At 37.1% G+C, this 26,691-nt stretch overlaps 1 protein-coding gene across 2 annotated transcripts in view; it reads right to left on the reverse strand.

Moving 5' to 3' along the window:
- Positions 1–26,691, reverse strand: part of LRRC4C (leucine rich repeat containing 4C) — a 94,667-nt gene that overhangs the window by 37,831 nt on the left and 30,145 nt on the right. Inside the window, exon 1 of one of the 2 annotated variants that reach the window (XM_072865166.1) lies at positions 16,444–16,555. The exons of the other annotated variant lie outside the window; for it this stretch is intronic. The gene's annotated coding sequence lies outside the window, so the exon portion shown is untranslated. Of the gene's footprint in view, positions 1–16,443; positions 16,556–26,691 lie in introns of those variants that run through there. 2 annotated transcript variants of the gene reach the window in all.

Raw genomic sequence — 26,691 nt, forward strand, 5'->3', positions numbered from 1 at the left:
CCAGCGCAGCAGCCAGTCAGATTCAGTTTATAGTAGTTTGGCACAGTGAAGAGGTCATGTTTCATTAGGATTAGTCCTGTTTCCTTTTAACTTAGTTCCCGGAATATGATGCAAGAAATTATACAGTTCAAATTTTTGCAACTTGTCACGTTTCTTGTATGCACCACTGTCACTTTAAATACTTGTCTACAGCATGTATTTTTGCTGTAGCTATGCTTGCAGCAATGTAATTACATTTCCCACACTGCATATATCACTTAAGCAAGAAGTTAAAATTTTAAAATTCCAAATGTCTAAACCTAGATTATCACAGAGCTCTTTAAGAAATAGTATAGATGCTTATCTTGTTTTCTTATATTTGCAGTCTTTCCTATTCTATTCAATTCTGGATATTCACCATTGATCACTTGCTGCTTACTGTCCATATAAGTCTGGTCACCATCTTCATAGTTCGTCTTCAGAACCCTACACTTTCTGAAGACACACATTAAAGCAGGCTACCTTTAAGCTGCTAATACCAAATCAAGCAGTCTCCATATTAGTTTTTCTTCTTTCATCCAAAAGAAAAAAGGTAAAACACATTATTTTTAATATTACCTCTTATTTTCTCATCATTTGTCTTAGAGTCTTTAACTCCCTTATGGCCAGCTCCTTGCATGTGAGTGTCATGAATAAAGCAGCACTACTGATTAACTTGTCAATTAAGTACACGTCCAGGTTCTTTATGAGCTCAGAGTGTATAGGCACTATGACAAGAGAGAATGCAATGCATATGGTAAGATTATTTCAAAATAATTTTCGACAATCTTGGTTTCAAAATGTAGGCAATTTTTCCTCTTACATATATATTATGCCAAATATCTGAGCCTTCAGATACAAAAAGTTATGAAATGCAGCACTAAGCTAGAGGTCTGAATTTTGGAAAGCACCGATCACCCAAAAGCCTCGTAACTTGAAACTGAACATAAGAATACTTATACCCTCACAGTATCAGATGTTCTTATTATTTGAATTGGTACAATGAAACTTCTGTGAATGCTCTGGGGCTCATAAAAATTAGCTATTTAATGGAATGGCACATGAACTGTTGTCCAAAGATGAGGGATATGTTGGAGAGGTACAATGCCCTGCAGGAGTTGACTTTGGTCTAAGGTTTAATCTGTCTGTCTGATTTTCTTGGAGTTTTCTCCTGTCCCCTCAAAGTTATACCTGAACACCTTCCACTTCATATGGATTGTAATAGCAGAAATTAATTGTCAAATTCATTTGTTCTTTGAACATATTATGTGGTTGAACACACTGACAGAAAAGAAATTGAGAACTAAAACATAAGAGAAGAAAAATCCCTCCTATTCTTTAGAACGGTGAAGGCAAATACTGCATGACTGAATGAACCATTTAATGGCTCATATCAAATCAGAGTCATAACATGTATCAAATTTTACCTTGCTACAAACTTGAAAAAAATCAGTCAATATACCTCATTTCATTTCACCATACCAAGCCCACACTCTGATATTGAGGGATGTCTTGCAGCACTGGAAACAGCTTAGAAGTTCTGATGGGAATCATTTACTGCGATAAGCAATAACAGCAAGAACATTTGAGATAGAGCCAGTTTGGGATCAGCTCCAGAGAGATGCTGAGAAAGAATTTAAGCATGCATTTTAGGTCTATATCCCTCAGTGGGTTCGACCCACTGTTCCCCAAATATGTGATGTCTCAGGAAACAAGATGGTTTTAATGAGATGGAACAGCTATTTCCCAGGACAATAGTACTCTACAGAATAACCTGTGTATGAAGTACATTTTCAGTGCTTGTTTACCAATTAATAACTTATAGCACTATATTTAAGTACACTGATGTAAAAATGTATGGACAGCACAAGGCCATGCAGATCTCAAATACTCAGAGTAATAGCCAAATGTAATAATTAATGATTAATTTAAAAGTCTGAGATTAGCAAAATTAATCACACAGTGCAGAAAGACTTCATAAGTAGATAAGAAAAATTATATAGGGAAAGGGGATAAGGCTGCACTGCCATTAGCTGCTCTCTGTGATAGTTCATTAGGTTAGCTTTTACGAAAGGAGTCAAACTTAAGTATGTGCATGTAGTAGCTGAAACATAAAAAGTAAGCCAGAAGCTCCTGCTGGGGACATAGGGAAAAGAGCTCTCAGATTCTCTGGATGAGGTTAGAGAAATGTCTGGGGACATGTTCCCCTGCAAAGTTCAATAGCAAAGTAACCATTAAACAGCCAAAAGCATGGCACCAGCAAGAGAGAAAGACAAAAGGCAAAAAGCCTCTGCAGCAGCAGAGGTACTGTGCTAACAACAAAAAACTACAGCACTGGATCTAATGGTCATTACTGGTGTCCTGCCATCACACTGAGGTAGATTAGCAAAGTATTAAAAGTGAACACAGGCCCAAAGTAAGGACCAGGGACATGCTGTTGATGACATGAAGAATTATTAAAATAAAGATAGAAAATTTGTCTGTCTATGTATGACTGCAAGGCAAGAGAAGGGAAAGAAACTTTTCTGTTGCTGGCCAGTGTAAGTAATAAAAGCAAAAAAAAAAAAAAAAGATAAGAGGAGAAACTGCAGTCTTGCTTGTCCACTGATAGGGAAGAATACCCATGCCTTGTAAGTAACAGGGTCACAAAATCTACATTGGAAAGCCAGCCCAACAACTTACTTTCTGCACCTTACATCATCTCCACCAAAAATAAAATCCCTGGCAAGTCACAATGCTTACAGTGGAACAGGAGCCAGCTCCTCCTATAGCAACACTGGTTTGGCATAATTTTATAAAACACGTATCTCTGTCAGTAAAACAGACTGCAAAGATCAACTAAGAGCAAATACTAAGTAAGAAGGTGCCGTCTCTATGTCATCTCTTGTCATCCCTTGGCCCTGAGGTTCTGTCCAATTGGATCTTACATCCTGGGCTTCCATCTACTGTTTTCTCTTGTGCCTAGTTAACTTGAACTGCTTAACAAGCTTTATGCATGGCTTCATATTCCTGCCATAAATCTCCTAGTAATATCAATACTGCATGTTGCATTTCTCCTAAGAATGATGGTGTTCCAAAAGAGACAAGTCATAAGAGAAGAGCATATGACACATTTTATTCACAGAAAGGTGGCTTCTGAGATCGGGAAGGGCACTAGATTAGTACTGTTTTCTCTGAGGGTCATAAATCCCTTGGAGGTCATACAAATGTTAAAAAAGAGAGCTGTCAGTGAGCAACAGCTCAATCCCTGCAGGGCTGGGAAATAAGAGGGACTATTATTACTTACTCCAATTTTTACACTTCCCAGAAAACTTCAAATTACCTTTAATTGCTGGAAACAGTTCAGCTCCTTCAAAATTAGGAAGTCAATAAGCACACTTGTTTTTCACTCTCCTGTCCTGGAGGGACTGGTTAATACTGACTGGCAGAGATCACTCAAAACCAGATGAGCTGAAAGGGCCTTTAACTTCCAGAAAGTTGGCTAAATGTAATCATTAAAGTAGAAGATCTGGGGAGACATGACAAGGAAAATAGACCATTGTTCCACAGCCATTTCTCCTGGCAACCGTGTCTTTCTTGGAAAGCTCCCGCCTCTTGTGTCCCTAGCCACATGTTTCCATCCCCTGAACACATGTTTGGTTGCGCTGGTATAATTCCACTCGCTGCACAGATCTCTGGGGAACCAGGTTATAACTCCCAGGTTAATAATAAGCCTCCCTGTAAAGGCAGAATATTTTTAAAATAGATCAGTAATCTATCTGTTTCATCATGCAACCCCATAAAGAGTCTTAGGGGCAAACAACAGGAACACAATCAACTTAAGCAGCATGAGCTACTGAATCACTGCCTCAGGGCAGAGTGGGAATAGAGCTAGGGGACACAAGGACAAGGACTAATTACTAACTAGAACACACATCTGGAAGACAGAATGACAGAGGATGTCAGGAAACCACTGTACGTATCTGGGGTAGAGAAGGTCAGGGTGAGTCAGCAACAAGAGAAACAAAAAAAATCATGATTTGATGCAAATGAAATCAATGAGACATTGGCAGAATTGTTTCCAAGAAGAATGTTTTTCAGTGTTTTCCATGAGGTCTTTAGCAGAACCAAAAATGATGAGGCTATTGAAGCTTGCAAGGACAGAACTGCAAGACCAAGCGAATACAGAAGCATTGATTAAATGAAGAGGGAGGAGAGGAAGAGTAAATCAAAGGAGACCAAAAACATCTCTTCAGAGTCAAGGGAGGAAAAAATTGGGAAGTTAATCAATTCACCTTTTAACTTATATAAAAAATACAAAGTTAAAACAAACCGAAACAAAAGTCATATTATAAATGCATACCTGTTTCTTTTGGAGAGAAACTGAAGGAGTGTAAAATATGCAAATGGCAACACAAGTCAGGGCATCTGGAGTATTTAGTCCTTAACATCCCTTCTCTTTACACCACCTACTGCCAGATCAAAAAAAAAATGTCTAGGGAAGCACCCTCCTTTCTCAGATGCACTGCTGAGCTCAACTCAATAGTCTCCTTCCCCTCCATCTCCAGCTGTTTTTACGGGGAGTTCTGAGTACTCACTGTCAGAGTTTAAACTTGCTAATAATAGCAGGAAAAAACCTGTATATGTATTACATCTAAAACACATTACTCTCAACAAAATGTAAGTTCTTTCAGTTGCAAAGACAAGCATTCAAAAAATATCTGACTTATTTGTCTGCAGTTCCTTTTTTAAGTCATCCTGTGCAATGAATGAGGCAAGGTCTCAACGGATGGTGAATATAAGGGAAGGAATGACTAAAACATGATAGTGCACTTGAAGATAGCATCATAATATTTATGTAGATGTACACAGTATAACCATTCCATCCCTCCCACATTTTACTGGAAACAAAAAAGATTTTCTACCATAGCAATCCTTACATATTAACTACATTCCTTTTGAAGAGGGGAAAAGAAGGGCGTGAAGAAGTGTGGCAAATTTCTATTTCAGTGATGCTTGTCTAAGAAAATGAAGAAAGTGAAAAGTAGAGTTGTTAATGGATTGTGCCTGCACACTTTTATTACAGTTGTCATAAGAGTAACACAGTAAAGAAATAATAAAATTATTATTAAAATTTTAATAAAATCATAAAGCTAACAAGTTCCAATTTAATTTACCATTGATAAGTTTTACAGCCCTCACAAATTTAGTTTCATTTTAGTACTTGTTATAATCAATAGAGGTATGTATAGAGAAGTATAAGGGTCAACACAGTTGTCTACATATCCTGTTCAATATAATTTCTTACGTGCACTAAATTCACAGGCATGACTATGGAATATGCAGCCTCTTCAAGTGGAGAACATAGTGTATAATAATGAGACTGAACTTGTCCTTTTCATCTGCGGGGCACTAGAGATAACTGTGGCATTCTTGGTATGACAGTGTGGCAGGCATGATTCCGAGCACCACATGTCAACGGCTCTGTAACCTCTCTCTGAATTGAAGTAATTTAACTCTTTTTTTCCAAATAAATCTTAACTATTATAGCCAACAAATAGCTATTCTGCATTCTAAGTCAGTCCTTCCTCTCCTTCATTTCAGTCATTTCCAACACTTCTGAAGTTTATGTTTTGTCTGTAGAAATGTATAAATCATCAAAATACATACATACAATTTAATCAACTCTAAAGAAGTTTCTGTCCAAGCTAATATGAAACCAAAAGAAACAAAAATTCAGGTATATATATCTTCATGTAGCTGAATGGACAGGCAACCTATTACTAAGGCAAAGCTCCAACACGCCTCTCAAAAGTCAGATAGAACCTTTCCATCAGAATTAATTTCAGATGAGGCTATATTTACAAAAGTGCTTTTTTTTCAGAAAATGTTCAGTTTTTCCTATTTGTCTTGTTTGTTCTATGATGACTCCAGAGATCAGGAGTAACAAATGACTGAAAAACACACTGAAATCTGCTTCTGAGACTAAAAATGGAGGCTATATCCTTCATTAGGAAGATGTTAATAAAATTTTCTCATCTGGATGATCCCTAATTTAGTTTTTACATGTTCCTTGATTATAGCTACTTGTGCCAACTTTTTTTGTGCCTAACTTGAAAATAGGGGAATGAATAATGTGATACCCATGAGAACCTAGAATACCGTATCTTTTTTCAGGAAGTCATTTCTAAGCATGATGGAATAAAGACTCCCTGTTATTTCATTCTGCAGACAGCATAGTTTACAGTTTTAATTCTGAAATTCTCACCTAATTCCACATTAGAGTCTCCTACAGGAAATCCTTTGTTCACACTTGGCTCAGGAAAATCTGAAACTTTGGCAAGTAATTAGTAATGTCTAAGATTTGGCAAGATAAGTGATGTCTAATATTCCTCCTTCACCACATCCATAAATTAAGGAAGCTGAAGAACACATTCAGTAAACTGGAATTGAAAATGCATGCCAGTAAGTTCAAGCAAAGCACTCCTAAATAAAAGATTAGGTTTACATTTCACACACATCAGATTAAATCCCATGAAAATCAGATTTCACTTTTCAACTTCTAAAACATTATTCATATTGTGTTTTTAATCAAACAGAAATAGGAAATAAAAAGAGAATAAAACTAACTATTGTAAATGGCTGTACATCTGGTTTGTTCAGATTTTCTTAGCTATCTTCAGTTGTTATTTGAATCTCATCAGCCTGTTAACTGGGCTAGGGGAAAGGTCATTAGAAAAACATTTCTGGTGGCATTCTGTCTGAAACAGAACCATTAGAAGAAAAAATGCCTGGGAATATTACAGAACAAAATAGTGAAGAAGACAAATTTCCCAAACATGGAGTCAAGGAAAGGTGCAAGCTATAATTTGATCTTAGATTAATATTCAAGAGGTTCTTTAGCTAGCACTGCCTGATCACCTGACTGACATAGTAGACTATGGCAGGTACAGCAATGGTGTCATTACTTTGACACAAATTCCTAAACCCAGCATACACTTTCTACTTTTTTGTTGCTGATCATGTTAATTAGAATTTTGATTTAAGCAAGTGAATAATCATTGATTTTACTCTGCAACCATGCAGGATGCATAAAATTTATATGCAGCTTGAATTTGTTATTGCTAACGCAGATCAATCCAATTTGTTGTGCAAGCCTCATTTTTCACTTTTTTCTTTTTGGACCATGACGCTTTTTTCTTTTTTGAAACTCCATTTTTAAATGACCACCAACTCAGTACCAAATTACAATTTCTACTAAAAGAACACTTCTTTTTCATGCTGGTAATTTTAAATTCAACTTTTACCTGCAGTAAAGGAATGGATTACGGTGGCTCTCAGATCTGTCACTAGTGGATATTTGCCAACATTACCCATTATTGTGGAACTCAGCAACTAGTTACAATGCTTAATATATACTTAGAAGAGCCCAGGACAGGAGAAATAGGAAGATCTGTTGCTTACAGCTCAAAACATACATACAGTGCAGTGCAGAAACTTTAGTATTCCTAGCAAAACTAAATAGGGATACTCGTGCAACTGGACAATATTGTCTAGTTTAGCTATTAACCCCTTGCTATAAAAAGTGTTACTTTATCTTTAAGAAAGTGTACAGGACTGAAGACAGGACCATCAGTACCTCTCTATATTTAACTCCCATGACTAAAGCAGCTTTTCTCTGTTTATACACGTTAGGATGATTTTCAATTGTAGTATCTCGGATCCTCAAAGAGCTATAAAGATATGTGATAATGAATTTAAATAGACTAAGTGGTGCTTTCAGTGGGGAAAAAGGCTCAGATTTCCAGATCAAAGACAGTAGGAAAGAGGTTCTAACTCCTAACTTTCTTAAGGCTTCATCTCTGTGCCTCAGCTTCTTTGTAAAATTGGAGTAATGATCAAACAACAGGAGTTGCAAAGATAAACAAATGACCTACTCACTTTCAGTATCTACTGCTTCTAAATATGAAGTCTTGCTAAAGAAACCCATTTCTGAGTGCAATATTCAGGGAGGTTGAGCACTTATGTGTGGCTTGGTTATTTAATACATTAGCCAGTGTGCTGCCATTTTCTTTATGATGTACTGCATTTTAAAGTATTGATCAGAGGCTCACTGTGTTCAGAGGGGCATCTCTTGTTACTTTATGCATCTAAAGGAATTAATGACTATGAAGTGGTCAAATACTCTTATAATCAGCCCAGGAAAAAAAAAAAAAAAAAAAAAAAAGAAGCTAGAAATCAAGAGGATTAAATAAAGATATTGCTTCCCTCATTGCAGCATCTGAATGACACAGAGCTCTCTTTTATTCTGTGCTCATATAGCTCTTTTCATAAACTGTCATAGGCACTGCCATAATATAACAATGTTAGAAAATTATTGGAAATAATGTTATGACAATATGTAATAGCCTACTTGGCCAATATAAAAATAATGCTTTAATATGTTAGAAATATATTCACAGTTTAGTTTTAATGCACCTACGTTAGCCACTATGTTTTATGTTGTAGAAAATCAGCCTTCTTTGTGCTGCTCACTTGCTCTATAGAAAAAATGCAGGGATTACCCCCAAAATAATTTTTATTTTACTTTAAGTCAGTTAAAATGTCTGTATGACCGAAATGAACAATGACTTACTGGATTAAAGTAATCTTCATCCTAAAGAGGCACAGCATATCCAGGTCTGCCTGGTGATGTGGGCTGCCTCTTTGCCATCTGCTTCTAAGCAGGAAGAACAGAGGTCTGTTCTGCCAGAGTGAATTCCTTCCTAAAGGCTGATATTTGGCAGCCGCAGTCCCCATACTGATGCTTAACAGAGCAGTAATAAGCACTCTCAGCACCTGTGTCTCAAGGTGCAGTTCCTTTTCCACTACCTGCATACATATTTTTCTGACTTTTTACCCCTAGCAATGTAGACAGCCCTACTGTTTCACTGTGGTGCATCTTGCTCCCCAACACAAGACAGGCTTAAAACAAAAAAGAAAGCTATACCTAGCAAAACTTGAGAGTAAGGTTTTACATAGTGCAAGCAAACAGAGCACTGCAAGCAAAAAATAAAAACCAAATGAACCCCATAAAATATTGTTCTAATCTATGCTTACAACTATGTTTCATTCACGTCCCTCATGCAAATTTTTCAGTGTGCTCTTGCTCAAAGGCCACATAGTCATGAATTCTGCCCCTTCCCCTCACTTCATGAGGCTCCACAAGAATAATTTCCATCTCCAGCTACTTTGATACGGGTTTAAATGCCCTGGGGATTTCTAGCTGCAGTCAGACACCTTGTATATGTAAGTTGTTTTCACTTTGCTTTTTTAATAATCATATTGCCTAATCCAGGCTGTTCATTTGGCAATCTTCAATTCTTGTTATAGATTTCAATATCTTCATGATAAATATTATATCAGACATTAGATATAAACAAAAGCTGCTATGCATCTGATCTCTGGTATATTAGCAACTTCTCACAGAGACCTCACCTTCTACAACAGGTACAAATATCACATCAATAAAAAGTGATCTCCTTGATGCATCTGAGAGTAAATACTTTCCCTCCCCTTTAACCCTCCTTTAACATGGTTTCTTTTGTCAGAAGAGGTTTAAAGTAGTTTGGAGCTGAATTTTTGTTATCTATGTTGCCAAATCAACAGCTAATCCTTTGCAATTCCCCCAAATGTCAAGGGAATTAAGGAAAGAAATTTTACTATTTGGTATTCAGATCAACTGTTCTACCACCAGTTTTATTCTACTGTAGTCAAAGCAAAATTTCCACTAAAGTAAGTGTTAAAAATTGCAGGACAGGATCCTGGAACAGTATAGGAACCAGAACATTCAGAGGAAGGTGCCTGAACATTCCGTCTCACAAAGATTAAACATCCCAAACTGTTCTCCTTCAGTATCAAATGACCAGTTTTCTGCCACTTATCATAACAGAACTTGAGGAATGAAATGGGAAATTAGGAAGAGGAGCACAACTGGTAAGACATTAAATAATAATGGAGAAATAACAATAGAAAATGAAAGTGGAAGATGAACAAAAACCAACCCTAGAGAGAGGAAGAAAAGAAAGAAGTAAATTGAGACACTGAATCATTGGCATCCTGACACACTAAAGGGACCAGCTTTTCTACCAGTTTTTAGTGAAGGAGAAATTTCACACAGTAAGTTTAAACAAAAAGAATACAGTACTTTTCCCCACAAAACATACCAAATTTATTATATACAGTGTTATCAGCTGTGGAGAGAGCAATGTATATGGCATTGAGTAATGCAGGTGAAGGCTACCTGGTAACTCATCTCTTTCATATTCGATTTCTCAGATAATTTCAGAGATCCAATGGTCTATTCTTGACGTGTCACAGTCTTTAGTTTTTTGCGAAATATTGAAGGAATTGCTGCTAAGTTCTCCTGTCTCCATTTGTCTCTTGAGGGTTATTGTCTTTGGTTCTGTCTAAGGGTTCTTTCCTCTAAGATAAAACCCTAGAGGTCTCTTGGTGAAAAGAAAAAAAAAAAAAAAGAAAAAGACTGAACAGAAGCTTCCCAGTTTTCATTTATAGATATAAAGAATATAAAAAAATTACTTAGTTGAGCATTCCCTTTGCCTGCTAGCAATGGGCACTGCCTATACAGTTTTGCATGCACATGCTTTGTGACTGTAGTCTTATCAATCGCCAGCTGTATAGAGCTAGTTTTGCACACACAGGTCAGTATCTACAGCCACTCAAAATACAAGCTTTGTTCTAAACATGGCTATGTGAATTGTTATTAGGTGAAAAGAACTTCTGGTTTGATTTGAATATCTCATTTCTTCTGTTCCATTCCAAACTCTGGGACACGCCTCACTCTCAAATAGAGATTTGCATTATGTTTAATAACATAATTCATTCTGAAGCTGTATACCCTTCACTTAATTTGAAAGGTTTGAACTTTTCCATAAATCATGGAACACAACTGGTTTCTTAGCTGTTAGAAAAGGAAAAACAAAACCGAATGCAGCATTGACTACTACAACTCTACTATAAATACCCTTGAAGGGGCACAGCGATTGCCACAAATATAAAATTTAGAACCGTTCATCTTAAAATAGACAACAAAAAAAGTATTTATCACACAGAAGAGCAAAATGCAGCCACTTGTAAACTGACCAGCCAAAGAAATGCACAGAAAGAGCTCCATTTGCTGGAACAATGTGAAACATTTGTGGTTCCCACCAGAAGCAGAATCTGGTCAGAATTCAAGAATATATACTTAGTACTGATATCAGATCAATATCATTAGACTCCAATGAAGATGAAAGCCTCTTACTGAAAATATAAATTACCTTTTACGATCAAGATTTCAAGTTATATTAAAACAGCATTCTTATCTTCCCCTTCCTTCAGTCAAAATGGCATTTCCAACAATAGTTCACATGAAACACAATTTAAGCAGTGAATCAGAGACTGAAACATCAATCCATTAAGCTTCCTGTTTCTCACTAAGTGTAGGGGTGGAGAAGTTAAAACTTTATTTAGGATGTTGCAGATTGAGATATCACAATGTCATCTCATCTAATTCCAGTTTCTTTCCATATTTGCCCTGAAGAGTTGTAACTTCTTTTCCCAGTGTAAAGCCTGGAATCCAAACTGTTCTCTATGGCATTGAGGTATGGTTCATAGAGTCACAGAATATCTCAAGCTGGACCCATGAGGATCATCGAGTCCAACTCCTTGCTTCTCACAGGACTACCTAAAACTAAATCCTATGACTAAGAGTGTTGTCCAGACGCTCCTTGAACTCTGACAGGCTTAGTACCATGACCACTTCCCTGGGGAGTCTGATCCAGCAACCGACCACCCTTTCAGTGAAGAACCTTTTCCTAATGTCCAATCTGAACTTCCCCTGATGCAGCTTCATTCCATTTCCTTGTGTCCTGTCACTGGTCACTCGAGAGGGAAGATCAGCACCTCCCCCTCCACTGTCCCACTTCAGAAGTTGTAGACTGTGATGAGGTCACCCCTCAGCCTTCTATTCTCCAAGCTGAACAAGCCAAGTGACTTCAGCCACTCCTCATATGTCTTGTCCTCAAGACCTTTCACCATCTTGGTTGCCCTCCTCTGGACACCGTCTAATAGTTTGATGTCCTGCTTATATTGAGGTGCCCAAAACTGCACACGTTACTTGAGATGGCGTCACATCAGTGCAGTGTTAAGTGGGACAATCACCTCCCTCAACTGCCTAGCTATGTGCTTGATGCTCACAGGACACAGTTGGCTCTTTTGGCTGCCAGGGCATACTGTTGACTCATACTCAACTTGCCATCAGCCCAAAGCCCCAGATCTCTTTCTGTGGGGCTACTCTCCAGCCTCTCATCCCCTAACTTGTACATATAACCAGGATGACCCCACCCCAGGTGGAGAATCAGGCACATGCTCTTGTTAAATTTCATACCATTGGTGATTGCCCAGCTCTCTAGTCTATCCAGATCTCACTGTAAGGCCTCTCTACATTCAAGGGACTCCACAGGTCCTCCTAGTTCAGTATCATCAGCAAACTTACTTAATGTACATTTGATTCCTGCATCCAGATCATTTATAAAAACATTAAAGAGCACTAGCCCTAAAATTGAGCCCTGGGGAACCCACTGGTGACTGGCCGCTAGCCTGATGTACCCCCATTTACTATAAGTCTTTGAGCCCAACCAGTCAGCCAGTTGTTCACCCAATGCATTATGGACTTGTCTAGCTGCATGCTGGTCATTTTGTCCAGAAGGTTACTGTGAGAGACAGTATCAAAAGCTTTGCTAAAATCCAAAACCACCACATCTACTGGCTTCCCTTGGTCAACTAGATGGGTGAGCTTGTCATAAAAAGAAATTAAGTTAGTTAAACAGGACTTTCCCCTCATGAACCCATGCTGGCTATAACTATTGACTGCATTGTCTCTCAAGTGTTTTTAAATAACTCCCAGAATAACCTTCTCCATAATTTTACCAGGCACTGAAGTGAGACTATCAGGTCTGTAATTACTAGGGTCTTCCTTCTTACCCATCTTGAAAATTGGGACAACATTTCCCAGCTTCCATTCAACTGGGACCTCTCTAGACTCCCAAGACTGTTGAAAAAATAATGGAGAGAGGTCCCATGACAACATCGGCCAGCTCTTTCAGTACCCTGGGATGAATCCCATTGGGTCCCATAGATTTATGCTCATCCAGCTGGAGCAGCAAGTTGAGGGTCGGCTGGGAGTTTATCATCCCTCCAGTCACAGTCTTCCAACACAGGGCTCCAGGGGTTCCAGGGCCCATCATTGGTATTCAAGACAGAGGCAAAGAAGGCATTAAATGTTTCTGCTTTGTCTACGTCGCTGTTTGAGAGGTGACCGACCTCATCAAGTAATGGACCAATGTTATCTCTGATCTTCCTTTTGCTGTTAACATATTTTTGTTGTTCCTCACAGTGCTGGCCAGCTTGAACTCTAATCGAGCTTTGGCTGCATGAATTTTCTCCCTACAGTGGTGAACAGCATCTCTGTAGTCCTCCTGTGTTGCTTGTCCTTGCTTCCAATGTCTATACACTTTCCTTTTCCACCTAAGTTCTAGAAGAAGAGCCCTGCTCAATCAAGCTGGCCTCCTGCCCTGCTTGCTTGACTTCCACCACTTTGGAATTGCCTGCTCCTGCATTCTTAAGAGATGGCTCTTAAAAAGTGACTAGCATTCCTGCGACCCGATACCTTCAAAAGCACATTCGCAGGGGACCTTACTAACTTTAGCAGCCTGAAGTCTGCTCTCCAAGGGCCAAAGTTTTGCTGGCAGTTTTTCTCTTGTCACCAATGATTTGAAACTCAGCTACTTCATGGTAATTGTGATCAAGACAGCCACCAATCACCACTTTGCCCACGAGTCCCTCTCTGTTTACAAACAACAAATCCAGGAGGCCACCTTTCCTAGTTGGCTCCTTTAGTACCTGCACCAAGAAGTTATCTTTAATATGTGCTTCAGAAATTTCCTGGACCTGTTTGTGTCCGCTGTATGATATTCCCAGTTGATGTCTGGGAAGTTAAAATCACCCATAAGGACAAGGGCAGAGATAACCCTTAATTCCTTGTAGAATAATTCATTGGTGTCGTTGTCCTGGCTGGGTGGTCAGTAGTAGACTCCCACAACAGCATCCCCTTTATTTGCTTTCCCCTTCATCCTTACCCAGAGGTTCTGAACCATGTCATTGCCAACTGTAAGCACCATACAACCCAACCCCTCCCTTACATACAGTGCCACCCCCCAGCCTCGCCTGCCCTGCCCATCCTTCCTGAAGAGCCTATAACTGTCCATCATGGCACACCAGTCATAGGACTCATCACACCAGGTTTCACTTATGCCAGTGATGTCATAGCTCTGCGACTGGGCCAAAGCTTCTAGCTCCTCTTGTTTATTTCTCATGCTGTGCACATTAGTATAAAGACATTTCAAATGTGCTCCAGTGTACTCAGCACATTGTGGAGCAGACTGAAGGACCTCACTAACATACCATCCCTCAAACATTCATGTGCTGCCCCCAGGCTTATCTCTAGCAAGCCTAGTTTTATCCCTTTCCCCCTTCAAATCTAGTTTAAAGCTCTTGCAATGAGACCTGCTAACTCTTGTGCAAAGATCTTTTTTCCCCTTTGAGAAAGGATTACCACAAAAGCATCAACAAAGTAACATTACAGAACTTCCTTAAGAGTCTACCCATTTTATAGGTAGAAAGATGCACCCAGGAAGACACCTGAAACACAGCTAGGGACTGATGCCAGATACTCTGGATCTCAGACCAGTTCAAACCATAAGCAAGCTATTCTTGTCTTTTGTTTACAGTAAATTACCTAAAATCAATTAGTGCAAATTTTGTAAAGACTACTGGACCCTCATTTAAAAAAGCCATGTTAACTCATTTCTTCTACATAACAGAAAACCAAATTAGGTCTGGAGAACCTAGGTTGAATTGATTAGCAACAACTTTGAGTGGAAGAGTCTTGAAAAGCAGATTATAAACTGAAAACTATCATCATTTGTATAAATGCAGGAGGCAAGATCTATGCTTACTCTCAATTTCCTGTATAAAACCTTTCTTCTGTCACAAATGCATTTATAACTTCTTCCAGGTAATGAAGTAGTTTCTATTCTTTCCCGAGGGGAAGGCCTTAGACTCTCTACCACAGCTACAGCTTATACAAAGACGTAACTCTCAGTAATGTTATATGAGTGCAGATTGGCCTGTTTTCTGGCAGCTGCCAAGCCTGGTGAAGCATGGAAGCAATTTGTGAATTGCAGCAGTGGAATCTCTGAATGGTTTTAATTAATGAATATCAGGGAGCTGGAGGGAGCTCACCAGCAACAAAAAGGAAGGTATTTCCCAGAGACATTTGAAAGCCTAACCTAGTACTCAGCCAGCCAAAACATCTATACTCCTGAGCAAAGAAAAAAGCTTTCCTAATTAAATGATGTTTTGTGCTTTTTTGGTGTATCATGAGATGTGGGAATACATCCTTATGAAAACTTTTGCATCAAAAGTCCCATTTTATTTTTCACGAGTGTGATTTTCCATTGTTAATATTCTTAACACTCTGCATATATTAAGGCACATTAATAAATGAAAGCAGCAAGTCAGCCTGTCAGATATTTCATAAAGTACCATGGGATATGATTGGTTTAGGATGAGTGGACAAAATCTGTTTGTTCAGCAAACTTAATTTTAGCTGAGGACCAATAAATGTGTTCACAGAATGGACATACTGAAAGTTAACTGGGCTCAGAAATACATCATATAGCTGAGCTTTTGGGACAGCAGAGAAACTTAATGTTCTGGTACTTCATGGCTCAACTCTACCTCTTAACATGAAGGAAGAAGCATTGCAGTTACACTGAGGGATGACAGATCTTTAGTTTGCACATTCTCTTGGACTTCTGAAATGCTAGCAACAAAAACATCTATAGCTAAGGCTTCAGGGGAGAAAGAGAGTCTCCTCAAACACAATAGTTAAGCCTGGAAGGTGAGATTGAAATAAGCCAACCAAACAAGATTATGTACAGTTAAAAATGAAGCCATTAACTCTCCCTGTGAAACAACATTTTATTGTGCTAAATTGTTATATGGCTGATAAGCTGGCATTTTCATGAGGTTTAAGTCCTATAAGGAATTTCTTGGAAAGTTACTGTAAACTTGTGATTTGTATGCTCTAACAGGTCCACAGGAAGACAAGAAAACTGCGGTAAGATACAGCCTCCTAATTCTCCCTCACACAGGGAAGGGAGTTGAAACTCAGTGCGGTTTAGGAAGCTCTTGCAAGATTTTCAGAAGACTCTGTACGAACACTGAAACAGCATCAAAGGTATGTGCTCCCATTCCCCTACCAGTTTTCTGCCATGCATTCCAGCCATGATATCCCTGGAGCCTGAAAAGCTGACTGCATAACAATATCCTAGCATGAATTACCTTTTTGGTAGGTTTACCGTCTTGGGAGGTGATGCTTCTCCTTGTTTCCCAAACTACCCCTGGATCTTCTCATCCTACTAGCCCATTGGAGACTGTTCCACAGAGCTTCCTGGACCCCCCCACAGCATCCGCCCTGTGGAAGAAACAAATATTGAAAAACTGTGATGCAGCAATTAAATCTTCTAGAGGCATAATTTGAAGACATTGGGAGAGAATAACTAAAGTAGACTAAAACATGATATAGAGCTGTCATTACACTATCTGAGAAGGGAGGGGACTTGTAGGATTATAATATCCCCTCAATGTACTTGTATGTATAATACAGCTGCTGAAGGCACATTTAATTTCAAGAAGACTTTAAGACACAAATATAAGCAGAGATTTCAAAGGCAGCAATTAGTCAATAATGTGATCACCTAATCTTGCATATGAAAACCTTGCCTGTTGGAAATGCCTGTATTATTACATGCTTAGCAGTAATAGGAAAGGGGTGTGTGCTACTGTTATATTTCTGTAATAAGTATCTTTGTGATACATCATACAGGGCATGGTGGTAGAAATTAGGCCTTTCCCTGTCATTAGCGACAGTGAAACACAGACACTTCTTGAGGGCACGGTATACCTTCCAGCATTGGAAACTTCCTTCATTTAGAGTCTTACATGCACATTGTGGTAAAAATTAAAATTGGAAAAAAGTTTAAAAATTAATTAGTCTGCTAAATAATTTTCAAGTTATAGCCTGGATATACTGCACCAAATTCCTGTTTCAGTCAATGAATAAATAAACATTAGAAATAATAATCATACATATAATTTCATAGCTTGAAAACACTGATAGGAATGAGATATAAAACAGGTCTTTTATTTCAAATCTTTTAAAAACATTGCTCATTGACTAAAGAAAAACAAGTTCTACTGTGTCTTTTTTATGACAAAAGACAATTGAGTAAATGGTGACTCCAGATAACCCATAAGTCACTGATTCTGTTTTTCAAAGACCTGCCTGCTTTCTATTCCTTTGGCCTCAGCTGCCTAGCAACCTCCACAGAGCTTTCTTAGTCTATACTAATTCTGGAGAGTTTTCATTTATATATTTATTTATGAGAATGTCTATAAGGAGGATACAGAAACAAAGAGCTGTTTGTTCCTTCCTTCTAACACTGGACTCCAAACATGTCACCTCAGTGTCTCAGTGAAGGACACAGACCTACCAGAGAGGTACCTACCTCCTTGAAATCGCTTGGGAGCTAATCAAATCCCAGTTTCCATGAGACAAAAGCTGAGTCTCTGTAGGAAGCTCCTGATGTAACAGGCACTGATATTTCTTGCCCTCCCTGTTGATTTGATTCTTTTTCACCCTGAAATACTAGGTGTTTATGTAAGGCTCCAGTTTTCATGCAGCCTGGAGCTCTTACTTAACATGAAGACAGAGTTTGTGCTGCTGTACTGGGTCACCAGCAGTTCCTGCATCATCCAAGTGCTGGAGGGAAATCGAGAGTAAAACTGGTGTCCTGCTGTGTCTGTGACTCAAAGTGGGAGAGTTTGGAAGTTATGGATGGGACTACTTATAATAAGTAGTTTGAAACGGGGTACATACTGTCTCTCCCTGAACGATCCATCAGCTTTTCGTGGAAGAGCCTATTTCCTCAGGCTTTTTTTTCCTTTATTATTAGTGCAAAATTGAGGATGCCACAGAAAATATCCCTACACTACATAAAAAATATTTTCTTGCCAATTCTATTCAAACAGCACTTTGCAAATACTTTATGCCCTGATCAACACAGCCCTCTCCTCCAATCAGAATTTAAAAAAAAAAAAAAAAAGGAAAAAAAAAAAGAGAGAGAGAGAGAGAAAGAGGTAGTCAAAGATGTGTCCTGAAGAGCCTAATAGGCTCTTCCAAGTGATGTGGTAAAGTGTTCATAGCTTGCAGTCACATGGTGGTGATGTGGGTTTTGTGTCTTACTACTTTTGACTTCTGAACTCATATGGAAAAGTTTCCATTTACTTCTGTATCAAACTGAAGCCTGAAACATAACAAACCAATGTGTCTTGAGACATAGCAATATGCCTTGATCACTCCATTACATTTCTTTCTGATTAAGTTGATCTGTAACTATGTTTTGTCATTAAGGAACATACAGGGAATCTGTAACAGAACATGAACCTGAAACCAGATCTCCTAACTTCCACTTTCTGTTTCTTACCAACAGAGCTATATATATGAAGATAAGGTTGTTTTAAACTTGACAACAATTGTAGGATTATGGAAGCATTTGTAAATCTTGTTGTTTACAAGTACTTAGGCATCAATATTCATTTACCCCAAATTTAATAGTATAAAATAAGTATATTTTTTAAAAAATCTCCTTAATATTGTAACAGGAAACAGAAAATATATTGGATGGTATATCAGTGTCCAAAGAAACAAAATATAAGCAATGACATGAATGACAGAAAATCATTAAAAAATAACCTGCTGGTTAAAAGAGCTTCATTTTTCAGAGGTACTTAGGAACAGTGAAAACATCCATGGAAACTGAAATGTACAAAATGATTCATTAAACAGGAGGAAGAAAGTTACTGACAGTAAATAGAGATCTTGGATTTCTTTTTCTATTTATGGACTCACTATAAACAATTTTCTAAGTTGTTTTGCCTCTGTCATTCTACACAATGACATAAGTTTGTAGTTCCCAGCAAATCTCTCAATTTGTACTCCTGAGAGTTAGTGTAATACAAATAAATTCCAAGCATAATACAAAATTAAGTAGATGCTTATTGAGAAGCAGTTTCGCCATACATATGTTCATTTTTCAGAGTATAATTTTTAAAGCAAAAACTGAGTGTGTAGTGTTTCCCTCCCTTGCAAAGTACAATGATGATTTCATATGCTCTTCAATGTTAAGCCAAACTTTCTGAAAATAAATCTGATGAAGAGTACCAGAAGCATAGACTTACATGTCTGTTTTCTCACCTACTTTTGAGAAGTCTGTTTTTAAAAAGTTCCAAAACATGTAAATAGACAACAGAAGAGAAATAATTTTTTTCATGCATTTTTATTAAAAATTGTTATAATAGGCATTCCTACAGAATGAATAAAATGGGAATTGTACCAAAGCAGCTACCAAAGAAAATCCTTTCGAAACAAGCAAAAACTAGAGAAAATGAAGTCTCTCGATATATATGGAAAAATAAGTTGCAAGCAGTCTCATCCTAAATTTCAAAGACTATAATTAGGTACTAAATCTACTACATTTACACTGGAAAATCTCACCTGCCATGCACTTATGCTTACAAAAGAAAAGGTATACCAAAAAGACTGATTTTGGCCATCTTCCTCCCTTCCTCTGTTCCTCAAAAGAAAAGAGAGAGATGCAAAATGGCCTAGTTTTCTGGATATGGACTACAACAAAATGAAATGTTAAGAAGGTTTGGACAAAGCATGTTAGGAGGAAAATGAAGTTTTAGTAGGAAAAAGATGAAAGGAACATTATTGTTAATATAAAAGTATAATCTTTGTTTGAATAACTCACCAAGGAGAATTGCAAGAAATCTTTTGAAAACAATCAATAGTATTAATCCAATGCTCAGCTCCTCTTTTAAAGTGCACTGATTTTACTTCAGACTTATGCCAGTAACTGATCAAAAATTGGTCTAAAATCTTTAAATATTTTCTAAAATTTATTATGGCAATAAGTAACACAAACTCATTGAAGTTATAATGAGGCTTTAGTAATTGTTCTCAAAGCAGTTATTTTTTATAGATTGCAAAGGGATGAAAAAAGCTTCAGTAAAAAGACTTATTAAAGAAAAAATAAACACAGTAGCATGTGCTACCATGATGACATAGTAAATAAAATAAATAAGCAGAAGAGAACAAACAGCTACACAGTTCCTGCTATTTTTAATAAATATCACTAACAGGGTAGTATTCAACTGCCAAAAGAAAGGAGGTTATTTTAGATACTTTATGTTACCATGTATGGCCCTGATTTGCCATTCCAGAAGAGCACAGGTTTCTTGTAGATCCTATGTCTTACCTGCCTGCTCCTGTGGAAGTCTTGGATACCCTAGGACATGTGAAATAGTATTAGATGATTTTATTTATGAATCTGAATCACTTGCAAGCTGTTAGTAAAAATGTGTGTGAGCTCTGGGTATTTACATGTTAGGTAACAAGCAAGGGTAAAGTTAATAAAACAGTAAAACTGCAGTGTGCTCTGTCCACATAAGACTTTCAACAGTCCCAGGGGGTACAGAGACAAAATGCTACTCCAGACAGTTTCTTAAACAAAGAAAGATATGTTTATACAAATTCTGTATTACCAGTAAATATGAAGAAGTTAAGTTAAATCTCACCTCTGAATAACTGCTGACTCACTGTGGAGTGAAACTAGCTACCAGTGTTTTCTTGGTAATTTGAAAAGGCATTCTTGTCAGTTTTTTCATTCCCTTCAGTTGTTGACATATTCTGCTATTTCAGAGCTCTATTTTATTTTATATGCTTATCAGAATAGAACATTTTTACACTATGGAATTGGCCAAACCTCCATAAACGTTGATAATTTATTGCAATGATGTAACTACATTTTTTCCTGATCTTTTAGCTTAGTGAAATCCTGAGTAAGGATTATTCTCCTGCACGAGACCTATAATTTCTGTGTATACTGCATTTCTCATTTTTCTTCTTTCAAGAATGCCAGATGGAAACAAAACAAAGAATAGTTGCATGTCTGGTGTGCTAACATTTTTATACTTCCGCATTTGAGTTAAGCAGATGGAGATTAGGTAATTCTGCATGGCTCTCTCCAAAACAAGTTGAGTTAAGGTATAAATACCAATTTCTAAAATCCTAGTCTCAGCTTTTCTATGTGATCTGCTACAGCAAAGAAATTCACTCATATACTTATATTATTGATTGGAAATGTTTTTGTACATCTAATCAATAAATGAGTTAATCCTTGTTGAACCAATCTTCTAGACTATTTGTCTTATTCGGCCTAACTAATACAAAGCTGTGAGTGATTCATTTCAGAGCAAGAATACAGTGTGAAAAACAGGTCTAGTGTCTTTTTAATGTGAGTGTCTGTGTGTGTGTTTATAAACACAAAATGTCATTAAAAATATTTCTCCTTGACAATATTCCCCCCATTTTATGATCAGTTCTATTGACTACTAATAATAGTCTCCACGTACTTGTCTGACAATTGGCTGTTTAATTTATTTTTTACTATGAATTATTTGACCTGGTTTATTCATAAATACACATTTTTGTGCTGTAGACACAAATATGCATTTGTGTTAGCTTTCTTCCCTGCTGTGTTTGTACAACACAGTGTGACGTTCATAAACAGAAAGAAAAGAGATTTAAGTGAAGAACATTTGATAGTGTCACCTAGCATTTTAAATACATCAAAATAAATAAATTAATGCCAACTTCATCAACTGTTAAATTCAGTGCAGATGAAATGAAACAGAGAGTGAGCCAGAGAGAAAAAAGTAAATCTTAGGTGAAAATCCAACTCCTGTTGTCTACAAAGCAATAGGACGAGTGCTACTGAATTCTACTGAACTCTTAGTTTTAGACTTAGATTTTCCCTCCCTACTAGGGTATCTGATATAGTTTCAGCTTATCAATAATTGTAAGGAATTTTGCCATACCATAATGTAGGATCATCAAAGGAGTAGGCAAGGATCACTATCTCTACAAAAAAGGAAGATGACAGTCTTAAAAGACCGAGAGCCACAGAAAAATTCACAAAGCAATTTTGAGGTCCTGAGCCCTATTTTAATCACAGAAAGACACAAGTTCATTTTTTTGAAAAGCATCTAAAAAATGTTGGGTTTTCTTTTCAAAACTAAACCTAAAATTCTATTAATAATTATATTAATATTAATTAATTATTATAATAAAGTTAATTATTCCTACTTTCTATGAAATACTATTCTTCTGCTGGTTGGTATGTTACTTACCTCATCATTTTAGGAATCTTTTACCTACTTAATGCCCAGTTCCTAGAGTTTTCAATCATTAATCCAAAGTGAATTTATGAAAATCAGTGAATTTATGAAAATTTATGAAAATCAAAAACAAAGCACAGAAGCCAACAGCTTGAAAGCAGCTACAGGATGCCCCTACTCACTAGTTCATGTGGACACTTCCCAGTCACAATGCGTTTCCCAAGTCAGAGAGTTTCCAAATACAGAGAGTTTCAAATATATTAATAATGCAAAAGACCTGCCCCATAATTTAATCTGTTTTCTGCCCTTTGTACCCTCAAGGTATTGCAAAAGAAGGTAACATCACTTGCTGGTGTTACACATGGGAAAAAAAAATTTTCCCTGAGGTATCAAAAACAAAGATTTTCAAAGATGCCTGCTTTTTAGCTGACTGATTCCTTCAGAAGGATATGAAGAATATGATTTGTCTTATACTAATGAAGAAAATGAATTTTGTATACTATATGTGCATAACTACACATCACTGTTATACCTGGGAGAATAATTCCAGGAAAGGGAAGTCTCAGAAACTCACAAGATCACATAACCTTAAAGCAAGGAGATAGTGACAAACGGCATTCAATAGGTACTGCAGAGAAATAACTAAGTATTCATGCTTTTGCCAACTCAAAATAAAGAGTGGAGCCCTCTTTATCAAGAATAATACAACTTCAGTTGATAGCTTACTGTTTAACTTAATGAATCATTTGGCCGTCCAGGGATTATATAATAATAATTTTTCTGGACAAAAGACTCATTATGAAATTAATAGGAGAGGCAAACTAGAACTCAGATAGTTATACTCTGGAAGTAAATAAGGCTTCACTTATCTGGTGGAACTACTGTGTGGGACATCTCTTAAGTAATTCTAGTTCCACCCAATAGAGGGAGTCATGCGCATACCACAACTGTACATCTCATTATAAAACACACCCCTACGCAGTCATTATGATGATATGAATTCTTGCTAAATCAATCGAATGATTGCCATAGAACAACACGCAAAATAGTTTACTTTGAAGACATTACACATATTGTCCAGCAGTCATGCATTACGCATATTGTTTTCTGAATTTGTGAATTTGTAATTTTGTGGCGAAATACTCATTTTAAGAAGAATATTAATGAAGTGTTAAGCTGTACTTAGTAATATGAATCTCAGATAGCAAAATTGTCAGATAATGGTTTTGAATAAGATCTGTATTGGGTCTAATAGAACTAAAATCTCATTTTCAACCTATAGCAATTTACCATACTATCAACACATCGTCATATGTGATACAAAAAATGCTCTCTCCTTATGAAATATGCAAAATGTTGAATTCATAGATCATATAAACGTGTATATGACTTGGATTTCAAAGGGGGTTTTATATACTATTTGTTAAACCAGAGCTTGTTGCCTTTTTCTAATAAGCAAGTAAGAAAATACAAGAGTGTGCTAAGTAAAAGCACTGATAAGAACGTCAACAGTGTGTCACTAGCTATTTGCATGTATTACATCTAAACTAATTTCTAATTTTATATGAAAAGAGGTGAATATAAGGTGGAGACTGACAAGCAGGGACTGATGCATAACCGGTATTCCCTGCAACATATTGAGTAGAAATCGCTGAAGCTTGCATTACTGCAATGCACCGTTACCTGCAAAAGAACAGGGAACTATCCTGAAATTGTTATTGAAAACTGAAAAAAACCCCACAATCAGCGTAGAGTGAACAATCACTGAACAATCAGCATAGAGCCATTAGAGACTAAAGATCGAAATATTTTCATTGAGTGCTATTGCAACAGTGTAGTCTACTAGTATGCAGCAAAGCAGTTAAAAATATCAGTTGCTTTCCTGTCTGTACGTTATCCATAAAATAATGGCCTATTTCTCTGCTAATAATGATGTTTTCAATAATTTTCCAAAAATAAATATAAGTAAAAATAATGAAAACCTATACATTGACAGATTGATTATGTGTGATTGGTCATACAGGTCACATAGTACAATGGTGGTTCAGAATGGATGATCCAGCTTTAACAGATGGAAACAAGCCAGAAAAGTCTCTGAACATCTTTGGGAAAAGAAACTGGGGCTTTAGACCTGGAAAGGACATAAAAATCCTTTTCTTTCCTCTAGAAAGCATGATTTGCAAATGACCTCCAATTTAAAATTAGTTCTATTCCCTCATAAAGGTGAAAAGGGAATAGTTACCACATCTCTACCAGGGACGTTTGCTTTCTTCCTGTTATACTAATTACCATGATGTGAAAAATGCTATCAGTTCCAGCTCAACACCCCAGTTTTCCAAAATTGCCAAAACCAGATTCGTGCAAAACAAGTATGCATTCACGCACAATGAACTGATAGAAAATGGCACAAACATAACCAAAGGCAGAGCTGACATTTTCGAAAATACTGTCTTCACTATTTACATAGCTTTATGAATCCTCATTAAGATACATGGACTCAACGTGTAAATTTTTCTCTCCAGAAAATGGAGTGCCCTAAAATATAGGCATTTTCAGATTATAAATTTGGAATCAAGTATAGTTAGCATCTAGCAGGCCTTATAAAGTCTCATAGCAGACTTAGACTTTGCAAACAGGTTATGTGGTTCAGCCTTTTAGAAACTTTTGCAAGCAGAATTTTACCATCTGAAGTATTAATTTATATTGTCTGTGAATGACAGCTGTACCTGAATTATCTATACATTAATGCCCCCTTTTTTGATTGCAAATGAATAATTGTGATACTTGCAGGAATGTCCTCTTTTTGTTCTTCCTATTTTTATTCTACACTTATATTTAGTCTACTTGTTTAGATCCAGTGAAATGCATGTGTAATAATCCATGAAAATTCTGCTTAAGATAATTAAAAGTCTGGGGTACCCACACATCCTAGGGAACAAAGCTGGTTATTTAATGGACCAAGAGTGCAAGCAGTCTTCTTTTGCATATAATCTAGTGGTTAGAGTATTTGCAAGGAAATAGGGAAACTTAGTTCAATTCCTGCTTCAGCTTGATTGGCTGAACTTCAGCACTTCCAGAAAAGAAGTCTATTTGCTAGACTTCATGGGCCTGAAGCAAAGCCATGTTTGCTAGCTATGTAAAACTTCTGGGGCTAGAAGGAAAAGAAGGAGCACACAAGTTGGCATTCCAGCTCTGAAAAGGTAGTACTGGGTTCCGATTCCTTTATTTGGGATTAATTTTTTTGTACCGGACCACATAAAAGGTACAAGCCCTTCAAGATCAGTAACCTGAAGCTGGTCTGGAAATCAATTCTAGTCTTTACAGTCTATGTTAGACATTGTTCACAAGAGTATTTCAAAGACCTGAAAGTGTCTATGGATACTAGATACAATATATTGATTAGTATCCTGGAATACACCCCAGAAAACAACACTTATGCTCTACTTAACAGCATACTCAAAGCATTAATACCTTTTGAACAGAGTTCAAGAAGGGATTCAAGCTCAATTAAACCTACAGTACACAAAACCCCTGCTTTTTATTCTTGGTTGCTTAGTCATACTTTGAGAAGGATGAAGAGAAGACGTCACTGAGCTCTACCATATCTTCAGTGTTTTTAACCTCCTAAAAAGACTGTTATAAATATTACCTAAATGCTTATAGGCTATAAGCTTCACCACTTTTTCAATTTCTGCCTGAACTCTCATAACATTTCCTATGAAAGCCTATTTCTATCCAAGATTAGGGAAAGTAAAAAAGAAAGAAAAAATAATCACACCTTGTGTGACAGAACTGTACTGTACAGGAACTCATGAGGCAATCTCTTCGTGGAACAGGTAATTGTGCTGTAGACCTGCTTAACTTGTCTTGCAGCAATGAACACAAGACCAGGGGACAGAGTTCAGAACACATGGTATAAAATAAAATCTGGATCATATTTTACTCTTGTATTCAGTAACATAAGGAAATCCACAATAGCTGTACTGAAGTCCTGAGTGCAAAGAAATAAAATTCTTTTTGCAAAGAATAAAAGAAAGTGTCTGGAACAAAAAGTTATGGAACTTTCCAAATCATTCAAACCACTAATTCAAATGACAATCTACATGCAGCAAATTTCAGCAAGGTATCAAAGCATTAAAAGAAGGAACCTGATTTTGGCTGTAAAAATATCTCTATAAATGTGAAACTTAAAACCAAAAAACCCTATGATTTTCCCCCTTTCTTCAAATGCTCTCCAGAAATGAAGCTTATTCTTTGGCTGAGATCCAGTATAATGAGGCCAAGTTT

Source organism: Ciconia boyciana, chromosome 6, assembly GCF_034638445.1.
Source record: "Ciconia boyciana chromosome 6, ASM3463844v1, whole genome shotgun sequence".
Lineage (NCBI taxonomy): Eukaryota > Metazoa > Chordata > Aves > Ciconiiformes > Ciconiidae > Ciconia > Ciconia boyciana.